The 10,692-nt window shown below is 35.8% G+C and overlaps 1 long non-coding RNA gene across 2 annotated transcripts; it reads left to right on the top strand.

Annotated features, from left to right (window-relative positions):
• The first annotated feature begins 1,285 nt into the window (after positions 1–1,285).
• LOC133274346 (uncharacterized) lies at positions 1,286–9,975 on the top strand. Of its 2 annotated transcripts, XR_009745123.1 has the most exons (5): positions 1,286–1,878; positions 7,050–7,114; positions 7,858–7,952; positions 8,353–8,422; positions 8,624–9,975. It is a non-coding gene; the product is annotated as an uncharacterized LOC133274346 (long non-coding RNA). The 2 variants fall into 2 exon arrangements; XR_009745122.1 differs by lacking the exon at positions 8,353–8,422.
• The last annotated feature ends 717 nt before the right edge of the window (positions 9,976–10,692 follow it).

The raw sequence follows: 10,692 nt of genomic DNA, 5'->3' as shown, positions 1-10,692 counted from the left end.
TGCTGCAGTTTTCATACATAAATGGATAAGGAGAGTTGACCTTCCATCAAGCTGCCCAAGAGCTGTGGATCTTGCACAAGGGCAGACCAGAACCATGAACCACAAACCACACCCATCACTCTTCCATCCAACCAACAGAGGCAGCATTTAAGGACCATCAGTCCTCTGCCTGACAGCCTAATCACCCAGCAGCCCATCACCCCTATCAGAGTGATGCAACCACCACACCTCGTTAATCCCTTCACCACATACCTCACAGTCTCAAGCCTAATTTACGGTCATTACACTTATTATGCTATATTACACATATTTTATATATATATAAGCTACTCACTTCTCATTGTGGATTGTACCCTGCACCAGACTGCCAGAAGCTGGTATCACTTATATCATGAAATATGTTGGTATTCTTGTCTGAAATGCTCTTAAAGGTCTCCACTCACAAGTACTTCTTTTACCACATATCAGTAATTGAAAATATTAATTAATGAATATTTTACACTTAGAAGTTAGATTTGCTTCTTCTTAGCTCTTGTGATACAATGTATTATTTTTCTTATTCAGGATATATTCTCTCTTTTCAGTAGATCTACTCCAGTTGAACTCTTGGTTTTGGGTCTCTTTTTTTTTTTCCTTGGTCTCTTAACCAGGATATCCATATATTTCTCTGTAAAATTCAACTATGTACTATGGCACTATATACATTAAAAACAAATATGAAATTCAAAGTTTTTTTTCTGCTGGTCTAAAGGCATGGCATATCTCTGCAAGTGGAATCACAAGGGAATAATGCATGTAGGCCAGGCACAAACTGAAATACATCATAGAAGAAACAACTTTTATTAATATATCCATCAATACTATCAGATGAGAAGAAATCAAAATGCAATTGAGATAGGGAAATACTTTTTAGTAGACGTCAAAAAACAGTTCTTTTGCATGTCATAATGAAAACAGAACTGCAGGGGTCATATCAGGGACTTCATTCTGAAAGTAAATCACTTCAACTGTGGAAGTTCATGAGTATTTTAACATAAATTTCACCTGTCTGAAATCAGATTTAACCTCTTTTTTAAAGGGAGATCTCAGACTAAACATATATCTAATATGTATCATATAATTTTGAGCCTTTAGTAAATCTATTCAATTTATTTTGTTGGAGGGAGAAACTTTTCTATTAGGAGCTACATTACAGGTTTTTTTTTGGTTTTACTTTAAAAACTGCACACAATGTAAGAGGTGTCAGACTGGAAACTAGTTTTTTTCTCACTGCCTAAACCCATTCCCAGGGTACCATCCCTCTCATGCTTGTGGTAGTGGTTATATTTCACTTTTCACTTCTTGTTGCTTTCCAGTGCTAACAGTAAATAAATGAAAATGCCTTTTCTCTGGTCATTCCCCTAAATGTGCTCACCGCCTTTGCTTATTTAGCATGTAGGCAAGCTGGCACTCTTCCCAGCATAAAGAGCATATAAATGCTGGCAGCTATAGGGATGTGGCACAAACAGCCAAGCTCATTTGCACAAATGGACACACAAGCCCTTAGGTCTCTGTCAGAGTTTCTAAACCCCAGAAAGTATGCCAAACAGCTGTTCTGTATTGTCCTAACTTTGCTTTCACTGGGCAATAAAACAAGTATCGTTTGCCTTTTGTAATCACTATGTTTATATCATCTTTGCAGTTGATACAAACATTGAAAATAGCTGGTCACAATATACCGGTACTGGAAAAAAAAACAAACATAAAAAACTAGCAAAACTTACCAATATCCTTTCTATCTGTTCCCACTGTCTCTGGGAAGCACATTGCAAAGTTATGCTGACTTTACATGTTTGCCTTTTTCAGGTCTCTCTCCTTTATTAGGAGCCTGAGTGAAGGGTAAGAAAGTTCTAACCAGATTATTTACTGCAGTGTTACCATTGTAACTTCTTTTTGGCAGTGTGAGCTTACACAAGCGTGTTACGGCTTCCATAACTATATTTTTCCTGCTAAACTTTTCTATGTTCAACTCATCAACATTCTTCTGTTAATTTTTCAGATTTTGCTTTTTTGGGGGTAATTCAAGAAATTTACTTTTCCAGAAATGTGTCTCAACAGGATTTTGCACAATATAATTATGCTTTTGATTTTAACACCCTTCTCTCTACTCTGGTTGTTATTTTATAGATCTGTGTGATTTTTGATCTTTTGCTTTCTTTTTGATCAAACACATAATTTCACACTTGTTCTTTTTATAGTTCTCTCAGGCTAATGCCAACATATTTCTTATATAACAGTTAATAAAAATTCATATAATGCAAAGCAGGTAAAGAATCACAAGCCAAAGCATGTTATGATGCTAATGTAAGATTTTGAAAAGCTAGATTCCATTAAATCTTGCTTATATACTCCTTATATGACCTTCTCTGGGCATCTCCATTACTAGATGGCCCTGACATTTTCAAACACAGTGATGCCCGAGTTTGCTTACCTGGATCCTAGGGCTCATAGCTTCAGGATAGGAGACCTGCCATGTGCCAAAGTAGGATCTGGTGGAGCTGCTATACCAGAACAACTTGATCCTTATCCTGAAGGGAGCACTCTGAGATAGCGGCAAAATATACGTTAAAGGAGAAGCCACTCTCCTCAGTGAGGAGAATCCTCACTGTAGCCTGTCAGTTTTACTCTCAGTGATGTCAGAAATATGATTTTAAACCACTGGTCAGTCTGAAAAGGATCAATTGGAGTAATTTTCCTGCAGCTCCCGTATTTATCATATTTTCACTGTATCTAATGTCACACAAAACTTGAAGTTTTCTGCCCTACAGAAAATTGCTTACTCAGTTCTGCAAAAACTGCAGAAATTCTACTTTCCTAAAAACAGAAGCTTTAGGAGATTTTTCATAATTAGGGACATTTGATCGAATTCATTTTATCACCCCTCTTAAATAAAATAATACAGGTCGTAGGTGACACAGGGTTTTTTTCCTCAAAGAAAATTAATTCTTTTGATTCTGATTTTCATCCCAAATTAGAATGAAATGACAAAGTGTCAACATTTCTCTCTGCACCAGAAGCTTACAAAACTTTCTTCTTAGAAAAATATTAAATTTAGTTTTTTAATAATCATACCTGCTAGCAATTACAATTACATAACTTGTAGGTCAACTGTGTGGGATATACTGGACAGAAAGTTGATGTATGCATGTAAACTGAGGTGCACAGGAGTAGCAGCTATTTGTCTAGGATTTCCAGCTGTCCACCAGCTCTGTCTTAATTACCGTCACAGTTCCAACAGGGATGTGAGTGGGGACAAAAAAATCCAGTTGTGAGAGAAGATGCTTAAAAACATTAACCAGGTAGATAGTCATAATATGACTATTGCAATTTCATTGTTTTCTTTTTATTCATCAAGTTACTGTTGGATACAGCTACACGTTTCTATAGTGACTAACACATTGACAAACAACATTGAAAAGATTTGGAATATTTTTGAATTTTATTTTTACATTTAAAACTTCAAAGATCAGATCAAAGTGTCCCAAGATAAAATATTATATTCGGAATTTCCTAAAGCAAATTTGAAGTTTTGTGGTAAAGTTGAAATTTAACATGGGTAATTTTTCATTGTAAAAAATTTGAGCAGAAATTTTCCAAAACTTTAACAAATTTATTTCCACAATCTTTTAATCACTGTCAGATGTTAATGCCTTTAGTGAACTACTCTAGTAATAGTAATGTTAAACACAGACTATTAACAGATTAACTACTCTTAGATCTCATTCTGTCCCTTCTAACAGTTTTCATTCATCATGAAATTAATGAAGTGTTATTAATAATTTTCTTCAGTCTTTACAATTAACACTGTACTGCAAATTGGCTCAACTCAGAGAAAATTAGAAATTCCTCATTTTGTATCTCCCTGTGGATGTAAACTGGCAGGAGAGATAGCAGCATGACTTAAATGTGTAACTGCTAAATACGCAACTCTTTGGATACAAATTAGTCAGAGTTGAAGTTAACATCACTAAATCATTTGTCTTTAGAATTCTGCTGTATTACGTTGTGGTGAGCTGTTAGCACTTGGATGCCATGAGCAAGGAACCATTCCTATTATTCTTCCAAAATTATGTCCATACTGTCTCTCTTAAAATTGCCATACTACAACTCCCGTATTACAGTATTATAGTGTATAAGTAGTAATTGTTGAAAAGTAAAGTAGTTTGTACTTGAAATTTAAGAAGAGTGACCAGTTTTTGAGTTATCAATGAAAAGAGACTATGGATGAAGATGGTGAAGAGAACTAACTTCTTAATGGAGACAGTGGAAGTGTGTATGTAACAGCATACATATCTACTCCAGCAAGTCTCCCAGTGGCTTCACCCAGAGTCAGGCTACACAGGAGTAAGAAGGGAATTGAGTTAGAAAGTAAAAGAGAAAAGAAGTATGACAGATAAAATAGGGAAGACCTGTGGTAGAAGAAGAGGGTAAGCAATAAATTAGGCATTGACGAAGAATGAGTTAATAAAGAGGAGACATTTGTAGAGGCCAGAATAATTTAGTTCCAGGCAATTCAAAGCTATTTAATGTTCCCAACTTTATTGCTTTCCTGAGTCTTAAAATCCTATATCTGCTTTCAATTCCTTCCACATTGCTACTTATATTTTAAATAACAAGGCTCTTTTATCCTTTAGTAAAAACAGCAGACTCTGCTGTTTGTTGCATAGTACATAAGTTATCATTATGTCAGGATAATGATAAGAGGCTGACTTGATTTCTGTGAAAATAATTTTTTTTTAATTTTTTTTTTTTAGCCCCTAGAGTACACTAAGGAAAAAAAAAAAAGTCACACATATAGATGAGGAGCCAGAGTCAGCAGGATAATGAACTGCTCTCTACACATCTTTGGCAATTTCAGGTATACACTACAGAAGTAAATTTTCTATGCATAATTCTTTCAAGCACTTTTACCATCTGGCCTAGAGTTCTATTTCCAGATTACTTTTTGGTATTTACGAAACATTAAGTAGTATCACTGTCTATTTACAAATAGTAGGTATATTTTAGCCCACTCTTTTGCAACAGAGAGAGCTGTTTACATGAAATGTGTACTTACATCTATGGCTATTTCCTGTTAGTGGTCTCCAAACTACTGTAGGTCAACTGATACTATAAAAAAGGGGATTATTTTTTTCTCAACTTTCACAGATGTAAAAGGCTTTCTCAGAAGTAGTCTCAGTGGAAAACAGACTCTGGAAGTCTTTAAAACCTTCTTTCTAAAAGGGCAGGAGGAACCATTGGTAGGAGAGTGATCCCAAGTATTCAGTTTTCTCTTTTCTTTTTCAAGTCAGGAGCTCAATAAATAAAGTCAGGAGTTCTTCAGTTTTTGGAACATGTTTTTTCCTCTTTTATTTTTTTTTTTTAAGTAAGAGTTTGGCTGTATGACAGGGGTAAAACACATGCACACAGATGTGCACAGATATCTCTATCCTTAGCTGTTCTTCCCAAGTAATTAAGATCAACATAGCTGAACTGCAGAACATGATGTTTCTTTGATTTATAACTTGCAGACTGAATGGCCTTCAAGACTTTTATAAGTTTCTCAACAAAGTAAGCAAGGCAGAAGTACTTAGTTCCTCCCTGCTTTATTCCATTGTAGAATGGCTCTTTGATCTTTAGCCAGAGATTGGAGCTGGATATGATTACTCAGTGTTTCTCACCGAGATGGAGCTAAGGGAATTGGGTAAAATTACCAGCACCAGCCCAGGACAAACAAACGATATGTTTCATGTGATGCTTAACTAAACTGCAGAAAGTATTAACACAGAATATTGTGAAGGACAACATTTCATAAGGATTCAAAAGTTATTAGATATGCCACTAGAAGATGTTTTACACAATGTCCTGAGTATACTACAGAAACTATCTTGCTCTTGATAACCTTCCTCTGCCAAATGTCTACTATTGACCATTTTGCAGTCAGGAGCCAGGGCTAGAAGCATTTTTTCATGCAACATAGTCATTCCTATAATATGTTCCATGCTCATAAACTGGTATGCAGAGTAAGATTTTTCAGTTTTTGACACACATGATCTCTTGATGATCGTGCCAAATGGAATTGTTAGGCGCATTTTATCAAGCATTTGAGTAACCCTAGCATTCTCAGGGACAAAAAGCACTATCAACTCATTCAGTCAAATTGTTAAGATATTTATTCTACTAAAGTTTCAGAGATAGTTATTTTTCATATGGAGCATTCTGCCTTTTGCCTTTTGAAAAGCCAGTTGTTCTCTCAATTTCAATGAGCCCTTTAAGCATAACGAGAATATTGTGGGACTATGAAGGCTTAAAAGCTCTGCTTGTTTCTATGCTGTAATAAATGATCATTTCAGTACAATGACACAGAATTCTTTTACATCATTAAGTCTTCACATTCTTTCAAAGACATAATTTAATACAAATTTTTTTCACATATGCAGTCTTCCTATTTGTCTCAAAGAAATTTAAGACTTCAGAAACAAGCTGCACAGGTAGCCTGTACTAGACACCCACTATAATGTCAACCCTACATGTCTTCTCTTTAATCCTTACCCATAAGCTCTAGGCTGGCTCATCATTCATCCCCAGGCAGAGCTCAGTGCATTCCAGCTCTTCTCTCCTATAAAGAGCTATGTCTTTCCAGCTTGTCTTCCCTGAAAAGCCTGTATCTCTCCATTGCAGCACTCCAGTCAAGGGTGCCATGCCACTGTGTCTTTGTGATCCCAAAATGATCATAACCCTGCAGCTGCACGCAGATCTCTAATTAATGTTCATGCTTCATGTGTGAGCATTAGTGTACAAGTATATCACTAATAGCAACATTTATTGTACCGTCTTCACCAACTTACAAAACTCCAACTCACCTTCACAGTAAACAGATAAGACTCACACTTGATTTTTACTGGCGTTGCCAAAGCACCATTTTTTGTCCTAGAAGTGCTTTACATTTCTATTGTATTTTATCTCCACGTGTAAACCTATTTGGTTCAAAACTCATGTTAACCTTGTTTTGCATTCCTTTCCATGCAAAGGTATTTAAGTGTAAGTAGCATACAGCAAAGAAGGGCCAATTCTAGTACCAAGACAACTCGAAAAGGTAAGATGTGACAGAGAACTCCGATGTTTTAGAAAGGTATGGCACCATCTAAAAAACCCTCAAATTTTGCTTTTACAGAGGCAAAATAAAGGGATTGTCTCTATCTTCTATCGCTGAAAACTGTCAGTCACATGTCAAATGAAAACAAGCAAAGACTTCTTAGGCCTCTAACTATAAAACAGACAGGATAACCATACACATACCAAATGCCACTTTTAGTAATTTTGCTCCTTAATGCATTTCAACTGACTCCATGTTGCTTGTAGATTAATCTGAATTTACTGGTATAAAAAGATACAAATGAACCATAGTCTTATTCATTGTTCTTTTTATTCATGTGTGGTCCTTTTAAAAGACTGAACCTTCTGGGAAGGATGTTGAAGCATTTTCCGTCTTCATAACAGGACACTATCCTTGACAGTTTTGTCCCAAAATCTCAACATCAGGTTGCCTTACCATCCTTCTTGTTCTGGATACTATGTGACATGGCCTTACGTGGAAATATTCTCCGCTATTATTTGGAGAGAAGGCTGCATCCATTTCCCTGAGTTTGGGTTTAGGTATTGTGATATTGTGTTGCTCATTAATTAGTTGTTAGGCAGCTTGCTATTGTTGTCTCTGTGTAGGCGTGAAGGCAGTGCTCATAAAGAAATACAGTTTGTTCCAAGCTTAGCTATCCATCTTAGCAACCAAAGCCTGTAATCACACTTCTCATTTTGAGGTCTCATTGTGTGATTTTTCAGGAATTAGAGCTGCACCTTCAGACCTCTCTGTGGTCTGGTTTAAGCTGTCTGTGGGATTACATATCTTCTGGTGAAATCCTGACTGCTGACAATAGGTATATTCAAACAGAAAAGAAATATCATCTGCCTCAGGAATTAATCCCATGTGAATTCAAAAGACAGCTTTCTTTGAGCCTCTCAATCAGCAAGTCATGTAGGAGAGAATTCAGACATCACTAAGTAAACATGATGACTTGTTCTGTGCTAAAAAGATTTATGCCAAATATTCAATATACAATGAAATAAATCTTTACATAAATAATAAAAAAATGGTTGGTTGGACTGATTTAGATACTTTTAACCAGAATCTTTCCCAGAAAGGAAAGTGAGCTGCATATTATGTAGTTTTATAACATCACTTAGATATAAGATCTATCTATGCCTTTTGGAAGCATCTGGAAAAGCAGAGGAATTGGAGGAAAGTCAGAAACAAGCCATATGTTGCTTTTTTCTCAGGTTAGACTCCATTGATGCTAAAGCAAAGAGCAGCAGACAATAGCCAGAGCACTTTCATTTAAAGCAGTGTGTATATTTCCCCCTACACAGTTGCGAAGTTTCACTGGGGAGGAAGAGGGTGGTTCTTCAAGGAACTGAGAGAAAGAATGGGATCACCAAGAGTTCCTAGAGACTTCAGTTTCAAAAACAAACAAAAAAAAATATCAGTCATCTAAAAAACCTTTCTTGCATATTCTTTTTTATTGATACTTGTGTTTGCTTCATATTCTAGGACAGCATTTTGTTTCCTACTGGCCTTCAGACTGTTCTGGAGAAGAAGACAGAAGGCCAAAAGATCACCAGAATATTTCTGCTTCTAATGAAAAATTACAATTTCTTCTCAAGTATCAGACAAGTAATAAGAAAACGCGCATCACCAATTCAGTTTATTTTTTCTCTGGAAGAGCCTGGCATTTCTATCTCAGAAACATAAAATGTGCATGCGTGCATGACTGCAGTGATACTACATTTAATAGAATCATAGCGAATAGAGTTGAAATATTGGTGGATTAAACTGCATAGTTTCATTATCCTTAAGTTTACCTATCAGAGAAATAAAAATTTGAAAAATAATAAATGTCATAAAAAAGAAGTAATTTATGGCAAAATTTTGCCATATAAGTAGCTGGATTACAGTTGTTTGACACCTGTAATGATTCATGGCCATATCTAGTGGAATACAACCATGCTGACCCAGTATATCATACCATCTAGAAAGAAAAAGAGGATACATGAAGATGACACTTGAATTTATTTTGAGTGAGGGCTTCTGGATTCCAGCAATGGAGAACTATATTTACCATAAGTCTAAACTTGCCCAAGCATAATTTAAGGTATAGTGGTCCACAGCTTGTGCCAAAAAATAGTTCTGTACAATATGTATACTTCTTGTAGATAAAATCAACTCTTTCATTGACCAGTTTCCTTTAACCACTGTGATGAACAGATACTTATGAACCAACCATATAGCAGAGTGACTGATGTGTGGATGATTAAGTCACAATACCATAATAAACTAATAAAGTTGGTACACATAATTGATTCTAGACCTTGGCCGCATATTTGGCAAAACAGTAGCAAAAAACTTCCAACTGAGGCAGCAACAGAAGTGACAGAGAATTTGAAGTAAACCAGAGCAGAGCATCATGACATAATATACTTCAAAGTACCTAAGTTTTTAAAATCAGCATAGTTGAATATTCTATTAACCTGACTTCTAGGGTGCAATGCCAATGCTTTTTTCTGAGAGAATAATTCAAAATCATGTTAGAACATATATTTAATGCAAGTACCTTCACTTTCTTTGATCCTCTGTTCTTACATATAGAGTCCCAGGTTCTTACAGGCGTACACAATTCTGGAAGGATATCAGCAGTTCCAAGCATTTCTGGCTAGAATATTAGTAAAATTAGGATAATACGTCCATAGATCAACAACCCACGCTTTTTTGTTTGGTTATGGGGCTTTTTTTATTAAAAAAAAAAAAAAAAGATTAAAATGGTAAGACTTTTTACAGCTGAAACAACTTTGGGTGTACTGTGAACAAATCACATTGTTTTATGCAAAGACAAGCTGAAAAATTTATGAAATGTAAAGCCTAAAATAAGTGCTGAATATGTTGGCTGTTATGTATTGAAATATTTTTAAATTATATAATATTTTCTTTTATATTTTATATGTATCACACAATAGTAATAATAAATCTTGTGAATAATCCATATGTTTATGAGTGTCCATTCTGTGTATGGCTTTGAGTAAAATAAATTCTTCTAAAATGCAGGTAAAATGTTTGCTAGACTTTCCTTTGAGAGATCTTATAGAAAACTACAGCTTTTCAGCATGTTGTTTGGATTGAATTTTCTGACTACTTTCTTAGAAGATTTTTAAATAAATGAAATCTCTCATGTCACCCTTAAAATGGTATAATTTTAATTTCATGAGATGTTAAAGCAAAGGACTGCCAGTGGCTACATGAAAATTAAAATAACCCCCCCAAAATAGGAAATTCCACATTAATTTCTTAGATTTCTTAGTGGGGCAGCACTCCAGAATTAATGAAGACTGGGAGGCCTCCTATAATCCTAGGGTGAAATCGGTGTGCTCAGCTCGCTTCCTGGAATGTCTGTACACCGATGCGCGCAGCATGGGAAATAAGCAGGAGGAGTTGGAAACCTGTGTTAAGTCAGGAGACTATGATCTGGTGGCAATTACAGAGACGTGGTGGGACAGCTCACATGACTGGAATATAGTCACGGAGGGCTATGTCCTTTTCAGGAAAGACAGGGCAGCCAGGCGGGGTGG

The sequence above is a fragment of the Pezoporus flaviventris genome, unplaced genomic scaffold, assembly GCF_033815535.1.
Source record: "Pezoporus flaviventris isolate CSIRO_AGI_PZ_B2104156 unplaced genomic scaffold, CSIRO_AGI_Pfla_v1 ptg000036l, whole genome shotgun sequence".
Taxonomy (NCBI): domain Eukaryota; kingdom Metazoa; phylum Chordata; class Aves; order Psittaciformes; family Psittacidae; genus Pezoporus; species Pezoporus flaviventris.
Note: the sequence above shows the minus strand (reverse complement) of the source record. Positions and strands in the feature narration are given on the sequence as shown.